The sequence below is a fragment of the Cryptomeria japonica genome, chromosome 3 (genome assembly GCF_030272615.1).
Source record: "Cryptomeria japonica chromosome 3, Sugi_1.0, whole genome shotgun sequence".
NCBI lineage: Eukaryota > Viridiplantae > Streptophyta > Pinopsida > Cupressales > Cupressaceae > Cryptomeria > Cryptomeria japonica.
Window position 1 is genome coordinate 263699922 of NC_081407.1, and position 19324 is coordinate 263719245.

Here is a 19324-nt window from a genome sequence, read left to right on the forward strand (position 1 = left end):
GTATGTAGTTAGTGAAGCTCCTTTTGTGATTGAGCAGTGTGCTCTAGGCTGTAAGCCTTCCTACAAGTGCAAGCCCCTATATTTTTTAATATCTCTTCATATGGCCAGTGAATTAATATTGTGGGTCACAAATTCTACTATGTTTTTTCCTCTTTGAGGTTTTCCACGTATAATTATGTGTGTTATGGTATTCATTTATGTGATTGGCTTATTGGTTTCTTTACTACTTTCAATCTTGTATGTACCGATATACCGATTTGTGTATGCATGTTTTAATAAGGGTAAAATTAATTATTATGGTAGAACATTGATTCACCCCTCCCTCTCAGTGTTTTTGGATTCCAACAATTGGTATCAGAGCCTTGTGCCTCGAAGGATGTTTAACAGCTTGATGAAGATCCTGAATCCGAAATCCATGGATATGAGTTTGGAAAAGCAACTTGAGGTGGCACTTGAAGATTATGATGTTGAAAGGATGAAAACTTGAAGTTACAAAATGAATTGAATTCTGCTCAAGATTTCATTCTTGTCCTACAGGAGAGGTTGTCATTTGTTCAAGCTAGGAGGAAGGAAATTTTGCAAAATCAGGATGATGATGAGAAATATGCACTTAAGGAACAATGTCAGAAGCTGAGTGAGGAGAACATGGTTATGAGAAATGAAATGTAAGCTATAACTATGAGAATGTCTAAGGAGATTGAAGACCAGAAGGAAAAGGAAGAAAATCTTTTTGTATGTCTGAAGAACAAATTTGAAGAATGTGGTAGGCTGGTTCATGAGAATGATATGGGGTGAACTCACAATAATGGTTCCCACTTTTTTGCCACTTTTGACACTGAGATGAACATTTTTAAAATAATCTTCAACTTCCAAGAATTATAACTTTTAAAATATTAAAAATTTAAAGATGATGTAAATTAGTGATTTGTAGAATTTTGTCTATAGATTCTATATATATTTTTTTCAATTTTTTTTGAAGTATTTTTTTTAACTTTTCCATCTCCCTCGAAAAGTAGTTTTTTACAACAAACTACATTTTTTAAGAGTGATGTGCCTCTCAAAACGCATAACTTTTTTTTCTATAAATGATAAAAACTCAATTCTTTCAAATTTTGGTTTGTAACATCAATATCCAGGGCTTGCAGTTGGTTTGATAGTGATATGTTGAATAGTTTTCATTTTATTAATTTTTGAAGTCCGACTAGTCATAATTCAGACATAGGTTTAAGTTTGAACACACAAATTGTTCTATATTATATCGACATTCAATTTTATTTATTTTCTTAGAAAGAAGACATCAATACTTGGGGCATAGATATTTTTTAGATTTTTTTTGAATTACTTTCCTATTTTTCCCAATGCGTTGAACAAAGAAGTTCATGTTCGGTGAAAACCCAATATTCCATAAAATGAAAAAAACAAGAACATAATAAATTCATAATGTAATAAAATTATACTCATTTAAAAGCTTGCTCGAAGTACTACCATCTAATATTTTTGGGTTATCAAGATTATTTCATTTGTGCCTTGAACCAGAGGTCCGAAGGCAAAAATTCCTCAGAATTATGAATTTTTTTGGGAGAGACCTCTAACAAGAGGGTTCAAATGAACATTGGTTCGAGCGAAGGGGGGTCCCCTCAAACCATAAGGGGTTCAAGAGGACCACCCTTCGCTCGAACCCCCATGCTAAATTATTGCATGCACATTTATGCAACAGTCAGGTTCAAACGAATCCAACCTTTTTTGATTGTCAGTGTTCGTTCGAACCCTGGGCGACTCAATTTTTTTTTTACATTTTAGTAGTCATATAAATATACATAATTTTTTTCATTTTTTAACACACAAATGATTAAAACAATTCACATTTTTGGATGAAAGAAGACATTTGAAAATTATTTTGAGGGCAATAATTTGAAGATATTTGAAGGTTTTTCTAAAAGCATGAGGAACAAGAAGAGAAGGCAAAATAAGACTTCAAGGAATTATTCTCCCGAAACGGAACAAAGATATCGAGAACAAAGAAGGCAAAAATATCATGATGCAAGTATGCATTTTTATTTTTATTTCTATTTAATTTTATATGTATTACGTACCAAAAATTGTGTTTATTTGTTAGTATTAATTAGTTAAATATTTTTTATCTAATATTTTTAATTAAAATTAATTTAAATAATATTAATTTAATTAATTTAATTTATATAATAATTATATCTTAATTAATTCTAAATGATGCTTATTAAATTAATTGGAAATAGTAGGATTAAAAATAATCTCATTTTAATTGGAAAGCATAATTAATTTGAAAGAATATGTGTATTTGCAAATTTCAAATTCCATTAACTTGCTAGTTGTGTAATTGACTTTTTCTCCTATATAATTAAGTCCATTTATAATAAATCATGGTTTTAATTTAAAATTTAGATCTTTAGGACCCCTCTCTTTCCCATTTATTATTTATAATTTATAATTTAATTTAGATAGTCCATAAATATATAATTTAATTTAGATTTTGAAACCATGTGTCTTTATAGTTTAGCAAATAGTTCAATTGGTGCTCTAAAATTAACAAACTTGTCTTTTGTGTCTTCAGCAATATGCTCTTTTTGTTTTATCCTTAGAAAGGGGCCTACCTCCTGAGTAGCCCTTAATGCTTGGTGAGAGGGAATGACCCAAAGTGGTAACAAGCTAAAGTCAAGCTCTTCCAAGCCACTATAAACAAATGTGTTTGTGACGAAAGTTGCAAGCAACGGGTGTTACATGCTGCTATAATGGCGTTATGACTCCCCATAAACCCTATAGAGTGCAACCTCTATAGGTTGGGAGGCCTTCCATTTAACAAAGCATAATATGATGCTGATTATAGCCATCTGAATGGATGCCCTTACTAGACACCTTTTGTGTTAGAAGCCAAAAACCTTCTAGTTGTTGGTGCAGGAGGTTAGACCTTTGAAGCGGCTCACATTCTTATGGTTCTTAGTAGAGATATAAAGTTCACCACGAGTAGTTTTCATGGGGACTGGTGCTTGGCTGCCCCAGAGAAGTGAGTGTCCTAGAGGGGAGCCAATGGGGTCAAGCACCTAAGTATTCGCTCTGAATTGCGTAGCTTGGGGTAACCCCCCAAGTGAGATTCAACAACTACTGTCTCATCCAGCCCTAGGATTTGTGCTTGCATGATCAAAACAATCAAACAATTTCAAACAAACAAACATCATGTCTTCTTTGTTTTCAAGTGTATGCACAAATATTTCACATTATACTTGAGTCCCCTTAAAACCTATATTATGTGATACTAGGACCTATTATGTGATATTAAGACCTATTATCTACATTAATACCTATCTTAAATATGACATAATAGAACCTATTATGACTTAATAGGTCTTATTGTGACTTAATAACATGATCACATATGCAATTTAAACATTTCACATTCTATACTTGAGTCTGGGCCTTAAGAGGTCTATATTTATGATATATTAGGGCCTATTATGTACATGTGATAAATTAATGACCTATTATTGCATAATTTAGGTCCTAATATCCATACATAATAGGTCCTAACATTTTCATAATATCTAGGTCTTAAGGGGAGTCAAGTATAATGTGAAATGTTTTTTGCATATGTGGTCTTGTATTAAGTCATAAAATTAATAAGATGTATTATGTCACAATTTAGGTTCTAACTTATATCATATTTAAGACATGTACTTAATTTCATGTGATAGGTCCTTTAATATCACATAATGTATCTATCTTAAGGGGAGTCAAGTATATTAATGTGAAATGTTTTTGCATACGTGGTCATATTAAGTAATAATAAGGCCTATTATGTGATATTAGGACTTATTATGTGATTATAGGTCTTAAATGTGACATAAATCTAGAACCTATTATGTCATAATAGGTTCTATTTATATGACTTGACATATGCAAAAACATTTCACATTATACTCAAGAGTCCCCTTAAGACCTATATTATGCAGATCCTATTAGGACAGGTATTACATGTGATATTAGGAGGTCTATTATGCAATAATAGGTCTTAAATACATGACATTATAGTCCACCTATGAAATAATTTTGAAACGTCTTACTAAATGTCTTGAAAATTTGGTTTCAAATTAAACTTGGAATTCCATTGCATTAAAATATTCCCTATCATCTTAAATTATGTGCAGAACAGGCTCGAGAAGAAGGGATTTCTGAAGCAGGAGTCGAGGCAAATGAACCTATTGAAGAACACAATATAGTTGATGAACATAGGGAGGAGCTTTCCCAAGTTGAACCAATGGAGGTTGAAGGAGAGGGGTCAGGTTCCTTTCCTCCTACCACTGGTATGGATGAGCATATTGTGGATCTAGCTAAATAGGTGAAGTGAAATATTTCTTATAAAAATTTAGATCATTTACTTGAAATGGATGCGGGTGAGTTGAAACGTCTCAGTGAAGAATCGAGACATACTAAAAGGAGGTCAATGAATAAAAGTGCAAAAGAAATAATGTCTCATTTATACAGTCTTGATACTACACTAGAGAAAGCTAAATTGTTATTGTAGTCACATAAATTTGTCCACTTAATTAAATGAATATTTAGTATTTATTTTATTATTTAACCATCAATCAATAATCAATTAATATTTAATTAATTCATCTTAACCCTCTTCTCCTATTAATTAAATAAATTATTCAATTTATTTGATTTAATTCACTCAACCAAATTCAGACCATTAATTAAATAAATAAATCATATTTGTTTAATTAAATCCCATCACTCACATTTAAATAAATTAACCTTTATTTTAATCACCTTTATCCTCCACACACTTGTATTTTCCTACAAATGCAAGTTGTACAACTATTTTAAATAATTAAATTATTTATGTAAAATCCTATTTATCCTCACCCACTTGAAACCTTTAATGGCTTCCCTTAAAGTCTTCAAACTTAAAGACTTCCTTCTAGAGTCTTCTCAAACCTTTAATGGTTTCCCTTAAAGTCTTCAAACTTAATGGCTTGCTTCTAGAGTCTTCTTAAGCCTTTAACGGTAACCCATAAAGTCTTCAAACTTAATGGCTTCCTTCTAGAGTCTTCTTAAGCCTTTAATGGTTTCCTTCAAAGTCTTCAAGCATTTAATGCTTTATCTTCCTTTTTCTCATGTAAATAAATTAATATTTATTTAAATAAAATCCAAAATTCACATTCACATTTAAATAAATTAATATTTATTTAAGTATCTATCCAAATGCAAATTACACCATTTAATTGAAATAAATGATTTTATTTTAATTGAAAATCCCAAAATTCCTCCCACTTGCATTCTCCTACAAAATCCACTTGCATGACTAAATCTCTTCTAGATTCTTCTAACTCCTTCTAATTAGCCTAATCCTATCCTAATCATTGTCACATTCCTAAATAAAAGGAAGTCACTTGTCAAAAACCTCCAAAGTCTTCAATAACCATTAAAGGCTTTATGTCTTCAAATGGTTAACCTCTAAAGTCTTCCAAACCATTAAAGGCTCTTACATAACCATTTATGGTTAACTCACCTTTTACCTTTGGTTAGAGACTTTCCTCTAACTTAACCATCCTTTTGACTCATAGGTCTCTTCAAAGCATTTATTTCTTTGACTAAGGTAACCATTTAACCCTTGCACATTCACTTATCTCTTGGCTAAAAGGAATATCCATTAACCTAACCCTAACCCAACCCCCTAGGGTAACCATCATGTCCCCTCAAACATTTAATACTTTTTATCTCTCCTCTCAACCCTCCTCATGGTGACACTTGTCAACATGGGATTGGGTTGAAAGTCTCACATGGATTGAATATCTTTCAATCCTAACCCTTGTTAACATTGCTCAATATTAACCCTTCATTTCCCCATTTATTCTATAAATAGAACCGTTCTCCTCAAGCAAAGAAGGAAACAACAGAGTATTGTTGTTATAATAGCATTAGCATAGAGATTTTTCATAGCATCACTATCTACACTTGCATAACATTTGTTTATCATTTTCAGCCATCTTGAATCTCCATATTGCATCCATGGCTAGTGCTAAAAGCTTAGGGCTACACTCATGTGGAACTTGGATAGGAGAGGAAGAAGGGAGGAGCAACTATGAGCATCTTGGTTAGCATTTGAAGGAGCATAATTTATTTATTCTATGTTTGTATGCTTTTTATTTCATGCTCAATATCTCTCTTGATATGCCCGTTTAGAATAATTCTTGGTTGCTAACACTAACGTTTTCTTCTTGTGTTCTTGTGTGTGATGCCATCAAACCAGATTTTCTAATCCTTTTTGCAGAGAATCATTTGGTGAACCCAACGTGAATCGAACACAGAACCTTCTGATCTGATTTTTTTCAAAACTACTAACTTTTTCATTATTTGAATTGACACATAGGTCACACTTTAGCGCTTTTGTTCATGCTCTAGCACCTTTGAAAGTTGGTACTTTAGCGTTATTGCTCCTAATAATAGCGCTATTGTCTCTCAACTAACGCTATTTTCTCTCAACTGGCACTATTGTTAGACTTTTAGCGCTATTGACCATTGAATAGCGCTATCATTCTTAGTTTTAGTGCTTTCGACTCTTTGTTCAATAGGATTACTTCTATCTAACATAATTCTTTTAGTGCTATTGGTTCTTCTTTTATTGCGTTTGTGTTTCTTTTAACGCTTTCGTGTTAAATAGTGCTTCTATTTCCACACAGAGTAGCGCTATTGTAACATAGAGTTGTAAAAAAATACCTTATAACCGAAAAACCAAAAAAATAGGCTTGTAGAAGCCCACCGAATAGGCAGATTTTACTAACTATTTCTCTTTTGTGCAGGTTTAAATTAGATTAAGAAGTAGATTTATTTGTTTTACTAACTTTTTCCAAAGTTGGTTTTAAAAATGAATTCACTTTTTATTTTAGTTTAAATTAACTTCACATTTCAATTTGGGCCCTTAAAAAGAAAATCATATTTGTTTGGGTTCCAAAAAACAATTTCATTAGTCAAAGGCAAAAAGAACCACAAACTCAAACCCAACAAAAATTATTTATTGCAAAGTTATCTTTTGGTGCTTAAAATCAACAAAGACAAATTTTATTTCTTGCATCAAACTAAAATTCACAATCAACACTTCGTTTTGGGTAAACTAAAAAGAAAAAGCCATTTTTCCTTCAAATTCAAAAATGATTTACTTCAAGCAAAACGTGCTCTTAATTTAGTTGACCAAGATTTCCAATTCCTAGATTACAAAACATTTTGCCATTGAAGTTAAAAAGAACACCATGATTGTTGGAGCAACATCTCCAAATAGTTAGATCACATTGCAATGAAAATTTGTTAAAAAGACAAGTGTTTTTGGTGATTGGCACACTTGTGAAAAGTTTGTCGAGCGGTCCTACTTCTAAAACACACTATCCTCTCCCTTGGCTTTCGTGGTCCTAGGTGCAAGAGAAAAGTGTTAGTAACACTCAAAATTTTATATTTTTAAGAGAGACCTGCCAAGAGACACATTACTCTTGGGAATGACCTCGCATGGTAAATCCTTCGAGCCGCTATAGAAATTAGGTGTGAGCGAAAGTTGTAGCCTTGGGTATAGTTGTTCCTACAGTGTAACTTTCAGAAAGGACAAATGGGCCCCACCACAAGTTACAAGGCTCTTAAGTGAGTCACTGCAGAATGAACTTATGTCCACAAACATCAAAAATTACTAGACACCTTTTTATGTAGAAACCCACCTATTCTATTGATTGAGAATATTTGTGATAAATTCAGTGCAAGAGCATAGATGGTTTTGCTCCCAAGATACTCACCATACATATTTCCTTGAGTAGAAACATAGCTTTTTGAAAGGCTACTTGTAGCTTGATAAAAGTGGTGACTCCCCCATCATAGGGATCATCTATTTGTTATGCTCGCGCAAGACTTAGTATATAACATCCTTACCTATCATATTGAGATTCATAAGGTATGTAGTACCAAAGTTGAAGAAATATCAAGATGTGAGCTGAAATTATCGCAACTGGCCATTTGACCTTCAGGGTAAAGTGTCTTCATTTTGTGTCAAGACCAGTGATACACTGAGCTGACTTTAGACTATTTGGAAAAACATACACAAAAGCATTTGGAAAAAGGGATCAGAAAGTTCAAATATTGGGTTGGTTTAGACCCACACTTATTTGTGCATTTTTTAGGCAACATTATTGTGTTTGTGTGCTTGCTCTATTTTCTTGTCAAAGAAAATCAAAACCAATTCAAAAATAAGATCTCATCCAACACAAATTTTCAACACCAATATTTGGCAAAAATCAAAACAAAGTGCAAAAAATAAGATATCAAATTATATGACCATCCTTCACATTTTGAGAAAGAGGAATCTTCATGAACATATCAATTTGAAGAAAAGACCATTGAGCTCAAAGGCTTTAATCAAAAGAAGGAATTTTTTCTATCTCAATAGAAATTTTTTTGTCTCACACAGAGCCTTCTTGCGTCATATGCGTCTATATCTTCAAGGAAAATCCAACGAGTTTGATCAAGAGTCTTTAAACCGAAGAGCTTTTACTCAATATAGAGCTTTGAGTTATCATAAAAACAAGGGAGATAAAATCAACCCTGCCTTCTTTCCAGACATTTGCATCACATATAACATAGCTTGGGAGGAACCATTGACCCCCGAAAGAGAAGAAGAATTTGTCCCATTTGTAACACAAAGTTTTTATTGAAGTTAACATTTCACCCATTCTCACATTCATACATCATCAATCCATTCCAACTCTCGAAGGTCTTGTCCTAAGTTCTTTTTTTGATATTGCTTGAATAAAAAACAACACATCACTTTTTAGAGTGTCTCTGCATCTAGGATAAACTCATCCTAAGAGGCATTTCTACGCAGGTTAGAACTAGTCTATGATTGCATCCTCTCGTTACTAGGTAGCTTGGTTTGTAACACATCTCAGACTTTGCTATACCTTATCATATCAAACATTGTCAACACACACAAAAAGAAATTCATAAAAGGACTTTTGGTAACATAAAACCTTTAGTGTTAAAGATTCATATGCTAAACACTTCACAAAACATTTATCTCTCATTCCATCACCAACTCATAATCATTTTCACCAAACTTCAAAAACAACTTTCAAACGAAATGACTCACACCAGATCAAGAACTAGACAACTAGAATTCGAAGAAGAGGAGGATGAAAATATCAATGATTTTCATGAGGCCTTTGGAGGAGGCACAAATACTGAAGATCCCTAATCATCAAGGGAATCCTTGTCAATGGTTCATTCATCCATTTCTTATCTTTCTATGCATTGGGGCAACCGAATACATATTTCTTCTAATCCAAAAAACTCCAAAACAAAAATAAAAAAATTGAAATATCCGAAAAAATAAAAAATAAAAAAAATCAACAAAATCAAATAAAATTTGAAAATCAAAGCATGAACGCATGGCTCATCCATCAATTCAACAATAGGAAGACTCTCAAAATCTGCAATCCAACTAATCACATGTCTTGTTAATCAATTCATCACTCAAAACCTATTGACATCAACATGTCTTATACAGGGATGGGTACACTCGAAACCAGATAGATCAGTCTTATATGGGGTACTCACTCTTTGAAACCAAACATTTTTATCAATCATCAAACAAAACAAACCAATGACATAGATCAGTATGACTGTTGGATTTTGTTCTAGTTAGCCTTATCTTTATCAGTATGACATTCTAACATCTCATATCATACATCTCATTTTAAAGGTACATCTCATCATCATCATCATCTAGTCACATTCATCTTGCATCCATCACATGCATATCTGTCACATCATCACGGAATCTTTCTTCACTTTCATATCTTCATCATTCTTCCAACTCTCATGTCTTATACAGGATGTATCTTTCTTGAAATCAGATGTTTTGATCATCTTATACAAGACATATCGTTCCTAAAACCAGACACTTTGATTTGTTGGCATTCTACACTCTTATGAGAATAATGGTATTGTCATTGATGGCAACCATCTGGAAACCATCTGGTAACCTTTTGGCACTCATTTGGTAAAGTAACCCGTATATCATTCCTAAAACTAGACACTTTTATCTGTTGGCATTCTACACTCTTATGAGAATAATGGTGTTGTCATTGATGGAAACCATCTAGAAACCTTTTGGCACTCATCTGGTAAAGTGATCGGTAGACACCGATACCGACATAGACATCTACATACATCGGCAGATACTTCACCGATAGCAACAACAATGCATACCGACACCCCAGCCGATAGGGAATAAACTTTTGTTTATTGTATTTAATTGTAATTATCTTTTGTAAAGCCGACATGGTATATTTTAATAGACTCTGTTGGCAATATAGCACTATAACAGACATTGAGAAGATTGTTGATGATTATGGATATAACTGATTAAGGATGTTTACTGTCTTGATATTATTATTTTGTCATTGATGTCAGGAAATTGATTTTCTAACTCAGTATGATGTTGCCATATCTTGAGAAGTATGATTTGAAGAATATAAAGATGTCAGTAAAAGACACAGAAATAATATGATGAATAAGGTATTCAATGGGCAACTATTACTGAGTCAGACAATGATGAGATCATGATGTTTAGATTGTTTTGACATCATACATATGTTGTAAATTGTAAAGGATAATACTATACTATGTTATCAAGCAAAGAATCTAGTCGGTAAACCCTAAGGAACCTAGTCGGTAAACCCTAAGGTTATCGCTATCAGTTAATGAAGGTGAATGTCTACTGAGTGAAGTTTAGTATTTACCGAGTTGTTACCGAGTTGTAACCGAGCTATAACAGAATGCATTAAATGGTTACATGCATTATTTAATGAAGGAAGCTGATGAGCTGGAACTAATTGAATGATTGGTATGCCGTAAATATAATTTGTTAATGAATCTATGCCAAAGGAAAGTTGGCATGAAGATCTATAGCGCAGATTGAACTACAATACCCTGGCACAAGTTCCAAGAAATGTATGCAAGTTCCTAGGCGGGGTAAAATGTTTTCAGATCGAAAGATACATTGAACCTGGACAAGTTTGAAGATCTGATGGCTATGATTGATCATGGGAAATGTGATCAAGGAGATTAAGCAGTTAAATAATTGTTTATAAATAGGGAACTGTTGATAAACAATGTATGTGGGCAAGTGTATGCAGAGGGATGCTACATAGTGATTACCAAGCACAGAAGCTTGAAGACCTGTTTGAATAATAGAGTATAGAAGCCTAGTAGATGGACAAGATTAGTTCTATGTCTAGATTGTATTGAACAAATAAGAATCTGCTTTAGCATTTTAGATGTGAAGTTGCAGATAGATTTTTATTACTGTTATTTTGTGAAAGTGACATAAAATCTCTTAACCAAGTGGACTTAACAGTCTTATTTGTAAAACCCTCTAGCAAGGTGACATTTTGATTGAGTGTTTGAAATCCTTTAACAAGGTCACTTCTAACAAGGTGAAGATCCTAACAGATATGAGGGAAATCCCTTAACCGGGTCACATCTAGCAATGTGTTTGTAATCTTTAACAGGATTTTCTTTTAACTGAGCATACTCTAGAAGAGTATATTTCTTAGTGGGTCTGAAATCCCACAGTGGTTTTTCCCTATTTGGGTTTCAACGTTAAATCTGGTGTTATGAGGTTTATGATGTTTCTATGCTTTTGAGGTTGCATGTTTGACAGTTATTGTTATATTACTAAAGTATATGTTACAGAGGTTGAATCTGATATTTTTATGGAAGATTAAGTTTGTATGATTCACCCCCCCTCTCATCTTGTTGGCTATTGGATCTGTGCTTACATTAAGTATCAGAACTATCGATTGGTATCAGAGCTTTGGACTCTAGAAGAAAAGTTTAAAGGCACTTGAGTTAAAGATCCAAAGATCTGTAAGAGGGATGCACCGAAGCTGAACAAGTCAATTTTCTCTACATGGTAGAAAAGGATGAAGCTACATCTATCAGGAGTTGGAGAATATGTTGTATACTATCTGGAGAATGATTTTGTTACACCGAGCACCTATCCATTGACTATGGAAGAGATAAAGGCAAAGCAAGAACATATTCAAGCAATGATTGAAATAACATCTACATTGACTGACTCAGAGTTTAATGATCTAGAAGGCTGCAATGATGCAAAGGCAATATGGGATAAGCTCATATCAGTATATGGAAGAGATGAACATATTCAAAGAGAAAAAGTAGATAGTCTAAGAGGACAACTTGAATCTATGAGGATGAATGAAGGTGAGAACATAACTCAGTTCAGTACAAGACTAAAGGAGATTGTCAATCAAATCAAAGGAGCAGGTGGAACTATTGAAGAAAAGGATATAACAAGTAAGTTGTTAAGAACCCTTCTACCAGCTTATGCAATCCGAGTCTCTGCAATCAATGATTTGAGGTCTGTACCTAATATGCCAGTTTCTTTAGATGCTACTATTGGTAAGCTACATGCATTTGAATTAAGTAACTTTGATAACAGTGGATCTTCGGTAAATAAAGTTGAATTTGCATTTAGTTCTTTTCATCTTGATGAATCTAATGATTACAATGAAAGAAAGTATAAGTACTTTGAAGGAGATCATAGTGGAGCAAGTGAAAGATTTTGTATGAACATGGAAGAAGTACAGAAACTGTATGAGGAAATCAGAAAGCAGGAAGAGTTTGAAGCACTATTAGCCAGAAGGTTACCGAGAGGCAAAGGCAATTATAAAGGAAAGCTACCTTTGAAATGTTTCAATTGTGATAAGATAGGACACATAGCTTCTAACTGTCTTGACAAAGATTCTATTGAAAAGAGAGATTACCGAGATGACAGATAGAAAGATAATCATTACAGAGGACACCGAGACTTCAGAAGAAGAGATAGAAAGACATGTTTAATAGCTGATGAGGAATCCAATGATGATAAATCAGATGAAACTAATATAGAGAAAGTAGTTTATGTGGCTATCAAAGATGGATTAGATGAAGAAAGGTATGAAGAAAAAGCCCTAATATCTCACATAAACACTAATGATTCTTGGATCATAGATAGTGGATGCTCACATCACATGACAGGAGATAAACACAAGTTTTTTTATATTAGAAGATTATGATGGAGGCTATGTTAGATTTGGTAATGATGCACCATGTCCGGTGAAAGGTAAAGGATCTATAACACTTCTTGACAATGCAAGATGCAATGATGTTTATTGGGTTGAAGGTTTGAAATACAATTTGTTGAGTGTAGCACAGCTAAACAACACAGGTTACCGAATAGAATTTCAGAAAGGAATTGTCAAAGTTCATGACAAGAATGGAAAGTTAGCTGCTACTGAGACACAAACAAAAGGTAACACATTTCACCTTGACTCAACTCGTAACAAGTGTTTGTATGCAAAGATAGATGATACCTGGTTATGACATAAAAGGTTTTGTCATGTAAATTTTGATAATCTGATCAAAATAAGTAAGAAGCACCAAGTAAGAGGTCTATCAAGTCTTGAAAAACCTAAGAATTCTATGTGTCGAGGATGCCAGATGGGTAAGATGACAAGATCAAGCTTTACCAGTAAGTCTTACACTTCTAAGGGAATTTTAGATCTAGTACACACTGATCTTTGTGGTCCTATGAAAGTTTAAAGTTATTATGGTGATAAATATTTCATATTATTTGTGGATGACTATTCAAGGATGATGTCAGTAATGTTTTTAAAATAAAAATCAGAAGCTTTTCAAATGTTTAAATGGTACAAGGCAAGAGTTGAAAATGAAACAGGAAGACAACTAAAATTTCTTAGATCAGATAGAGGAGGAGAGTTCACATCTGATGAATTTCAACTTATTCTACAATGATCATGGTATTAAAAGACAAGTCTCTGCATTGAGAACTCCACAACAGAATGGAATAGCTGAGAGAAGAAACATATCTATTATGAATTGTGCTAGAACACTGATGATTGAAAAGAAGGTGCCACAAACATTTTGGAGAGAAGCAATAAGCACAACAATTTACACCCTGAACTGAGTACAATTGAAGAAAGGTACTTTGAAGACACCATATGAAATCTAGTATGATAAGAAACCTAATGTAAGTTATTTTAAAATCTTTGAAAGTAGATGCTAGGTTCACAAAGATGATAGAAATGGCAAGTTTGATCAGAAGAGTGAACAAGGAACATTTCTAGGTTATTCTTCTAGAAGCAAAGCATTTAAATGTTTGATCAAATCATCTAACAAAATAGTAGAAAGTGCAAATGTGAAAATTGATGAATTTGTAGAAAGAAATGATGAAGGAAATTCCAAGGAACCAAAAGACTATGATGAATTTGTCTATGTTCAACCGAGAAGTCTTACTGAGAAGACTATTGAAGAAATTGAAGAGAATATCCAGTTACTGAGTGATGAAGAAGATCATACAAAGCCTACTGAGTCTGTATTAGCCAAGTATGTCAGAAGACATCATGCACCAAATCAGATTATAGGAGATAAGGATGATCCAGTGATGACAAGGAACAAACTGAGACAGAACACATGTTTGATATCTAAATTTGAACTTAGAATAGTGAAAGAGGCATTTAATAGTGAAGATTGGATAAATGCTATGACAGAAGAGATTGATCAAATCAAGAAGAATGACACATGGTCACTAATCCCAAGACCAAAGGACAAAAATGTAATCGGTACAAAGTGGATTTTCAGAAACAAGTTAAATGAAAAAGGAGAGGTCATTCAAAACAAAGCAAGACTAGTTTGCAAAGGTTATGCTCAAGAAGAAGGAATTGATTATGGTGAAACTTTTGCACCTATTGCTAGACTTGAAGGAGTAAGAACATTGTTGGCATATGTTGCTTTCAAAAACTTCAAGTTATATCAAATGGATGTCAAATCTGCTTATTTGAATGGAATATTAGAAGAAGAAGTTTTTATTGAACAACCTGAAGGATTTGTTGAAGACAAGAATAAAGATCAAGTATGTAAATTGAACAAAGCTTTATATGGTTTGAAACAAGCACCTAGAGCATGGTATGAAAGATTGCACTCTTATTTGATTAAGATTGGTTTTATAAGGACAAGTGAGAACAACAATATGTACATGAAGAATGATAAAAATGGAATACTGATCTTAGCCATATTTGTTGATGATATTATATTTTGTGGAAATGACTCTTTATGCAAGAACTTTGGAAATGAAATGAGCAAAGAATTTGAGATGTCATTAATCAGTGAGATAAAGTATTTTATAGGTATACAGATACTGCAAATGAAAAATGAGATTTTCATTACTCAATCCAAGTACATAAAGGAAATCTTGAAGAAATTTGGAATGGAGGATTCAAAACTAGTAAGTACTCCTATGACTACCAACTATAAATTATCAAAGAATGATGAATCTGCGTCTGTTGATGAGACATTTTACCGATCCATGATTGGAAAGCTACAATATGTTGTTCACAGCAGACCAGACACATCACATGCAGTAGGTATAGTTGCAAGATTCTCTGCAGATCCTAAGGAAACACACATGACAACAATCAAAAGAATTTTTAGATACTTGAAAGGCACTGAGGATTATGGCTTAGTATATCAGAAAGGAAATGACTTTGATTTAAAAGTTTATACTGATGCTGATTGGGCAGGCAACATTGATGACAGAAAAAGCACAAGTGGAGGAGCTTTCTTTTTAGGAGATAGACTAGTGAGTTGGCTTAGCAAGAAACAAGGATGTGTTTCACAATCAACAACATAAGCTGAATACGTTGCTGCAGCATTGAATTGTACCAACATTGCATGGATCAAACAACTGCTGGAAGGAATAAATGAGAAAGTTACCAAGCTAGTAACTCTATTATGTGACAATACTAGTGCCATTAATATTTCAAAGAATCCTATTATGCACTCTAAGACAAAGCACATCTCTATCAAATATCATTATCTTAGAGAAGCTCAAGAGAAGAAAGTGGTGTTGGAGTATGTTAGCACAAAGGAACAAATAGTAGATATCTTCACCAAGCCACTACCAAGGACACTTTTGAATATCTCAGAAGTAAGTTAGGGGTCCTACCCCTATCTTCTACCCACTAACCAAGTTCGGTGAAAGAATCAATCCGATGACTCTATCGAACATCTTTTAGGAGTTGATGTTGCATTATACACTTTAGGATGTTTTCTAAAGGTGTACAGGAAATATTACAGGGAACAGGAATTGAAGACAAAATGCTCTGACTGAGACTGCATTGATACACAACAACAGGAAATTACTTTATACAGGAAGAAATTATGTTTTAGTTCTTTACTTTTTGGCATTGTTGTTAAAGGGGGAGAAGACTAATATAAGGAGGAGAAAACTGAGAAGATAGATTGAGAAGACTGAAGAAAAGAGGAGAAGTCTAATATATGGGGGAGAGCATTTCAGCATTTCAGAATCATAGCAATCTGAATCTTTTAAGGTCAAATCAATTGGTTTTGCCATCAATGCCAAAGGGGGAGATTGTTGGCAATATAACATTATAACATCCATTAAGAAGATTGTTGATGATTATGGATATAACTGATTAAGGATGTTTACTGTCTTGATATTATTATTTTGTCATTGATGTCAAGAAATTGATTTTCTAACTCAGTATGATGTTGCCATATCTTGAGAAGTATGATTTGAAGAATATAAAGATGTCGGTAAAAGACACAGAAAGAATATGATGAATAAGGTATTCAATGGGAAACTATTACCGAGTCAGACAATGATGAGATCATGATGTTTAGATTGTTTTGACATCATACATATGTTGTAAATTGTAAAGGATAATACTATACTATGTTATCAAGCAAAGAATCTAGTCGGTAAACCCTAAGGAACCTAGTCGGTAAACCCTAAGGCTATCGCTATCGGTTAATGAAGGCGAAATGTCTACTCAGTGAAGTTTAGTATTTACCGGGTTGTTACCAAGTTGTAACCAAGCTATAATAGAATGCATTAAATGGTTACATGCATTATTTAATGAAGGAAGCTAATGAGCTGGAACTGATTGAATGATTGGTATGTCATAAATATAGTTTGTTAATGAATCTATGGCAAAGGAAAGTCAGCATGAAGATCTACAATGCAGATTGAACTGCAATACCTTGGCACAAGTTCCAAGAAATGTATGCAAGTTCCTAGGTAGGGTAAAACATTTTCAGATCGAAAGATACATTGAACCTGGACAAGTTTGAAGATCTGATGGCTATGATTGATCATGGGAAATGTGATCAAGGAGATTAAGTGGTTAGATAATTGTTTATAAATAGGGAACTGTTGATAAACAATGTATGCGGGCAAGTGTATGTACAGGGATACTACATAGTGATTACTGAGCACAGAAGCTTGAAGACCTGTTTGAATATTAGAGTATAGAAGCCCAGTAGATGGACAAGATTAGTTCTATGTCTAGATTGTATTGAACAAATAAGAATCTGCTTTAGCATTTTAGATGTGAAGTTGCAGATAGATTTTTATTATTGTTATTTTGTGAAAGTGATAGAAAATCTCTTAACCGAGTGGACTTAACAGTCTTATTTGTAAAACCCTCTAGCAAGGTGACATTCTGATTGAGTGTTTGAAATCCTTTAACAAGGTCACTTCTAACAAGGTGAAGATCCTAACAGATCTGAGGGAAATCCCTTAACTGGGTCACATCTAGCAATGTGTTTGTAATCTTTAACAAGCTTTGCTTTTAACCGAGCATACTCTAGAAGAGTATATTTCTTAGTGGGTCTGAAATCCCACAGTGGTTTTTCCCTATTTGGGTTTCCACGTTAAATCTTGTGTTATGAGGTTTATGATGTTTCTATGCTTTTGAGTTTGCATGTTTGTATATCTTACCGAGGTTGAATCTGATGATTTTATAGAAGATTAAGTTTGTATGATTCACTCCCCCCTCTCATCTTGTTGGCTATTGGATCTGTACTTACATTAAGTATCAGAACTATCAAACTCATATATGTATGAGATCTTGTAAATCATTTTGTAATGATGTGATAGGAATGGGAGAAGGAATAAGTGAATAGGAAGGAAGATATATGTGAATGCATAAGGTAGATTTTGTATAAGGTTTTTGTTATAGAATGAGCTTAACCAGTACTGAACCTTGCATAGTTGATGCTGATTTGAAATAGTACATTGTATTGGATTTCATAATCCACTTTTTTAGTAATTGTGACTCTTATTGAGCAGTGAGCTCTAGGCAGTTGGCCTTCCTGCATGTGTAGGTCCCTCATTGTAAGCAATATTTATTTATTGGCTAGTGAGTGAATATTGTGGGTCACAAATCCCACCGAGGTTTTTCCCACACCGGGTTTCCTCATTAAAGATCTAGTGTTATGGTGTGTTTTCTATGTTGTCTTTATTGTTCCTATTTATTGCATTAATTATTATTTACCGGTACACTGTTTTGAGATGTAAAATTCTTAATAAGGTTAAATATTCTGTTAATCGGTTAGATACTGATTCACCCCCCCTCTCAGTATCTTTGGGACTATCATTAATCCTAAAAATTGGTATGAGAGCTTGGTCCTCTATTTTCAAAAGCCTAATAGCTTGAGGAAGATTCTGACATTGATACAGATGGAGAACTTAAGAAAACAATTGGAAGGATCTCTTGTAGACTATGATGCAAAGAAGTTGAAGAATATCAAACTTAAAGATGATCTAAGGATTGCACATGAATTCATTCAAGGACTTCAGGAGAATCTTACAATGGCTTGAAATAAAAGAAAAGAACTTCATGAGAAGATGCAGAGTGATGATGATGAAAAGGAAACTCTTAATGAACTTGTGAACAAGTTGAGACAAGAAAAATGTACTATGAAAAATGAAATGCAAAATATGACTATGAGGTTTTGTAAAGACATTGAAGATATAAAGAAGAATGAAGATGACTTGACTAGGAGACTCAATGATGCTGGAAATGAAAATCTAAGACTTAGTCATGAAAATGATATGTTGAAGACAGATCTAATTCACATGCAATATGATAAAACTGAACTTATGAGACAAAAGGGAATTCTGGAAAATGAGTTGGCTACTACAAATAAACACAAAGAGAAATTCAAGAAAAGCTCAGAAGAATTTGATAACATGCCGAAAAGCCAGAAACCTAATGGAGATACTAATGGACTTGGATTTGAAGTTGGAGAAAGTTCTGGTACTGCAAACAATCATGATCATAGTAAACCGATAAGACAACCTAATACTTATAAATTTAATGGGAAATGCTTTAACTATAACAAGTATGGTCATAGAGAAAAT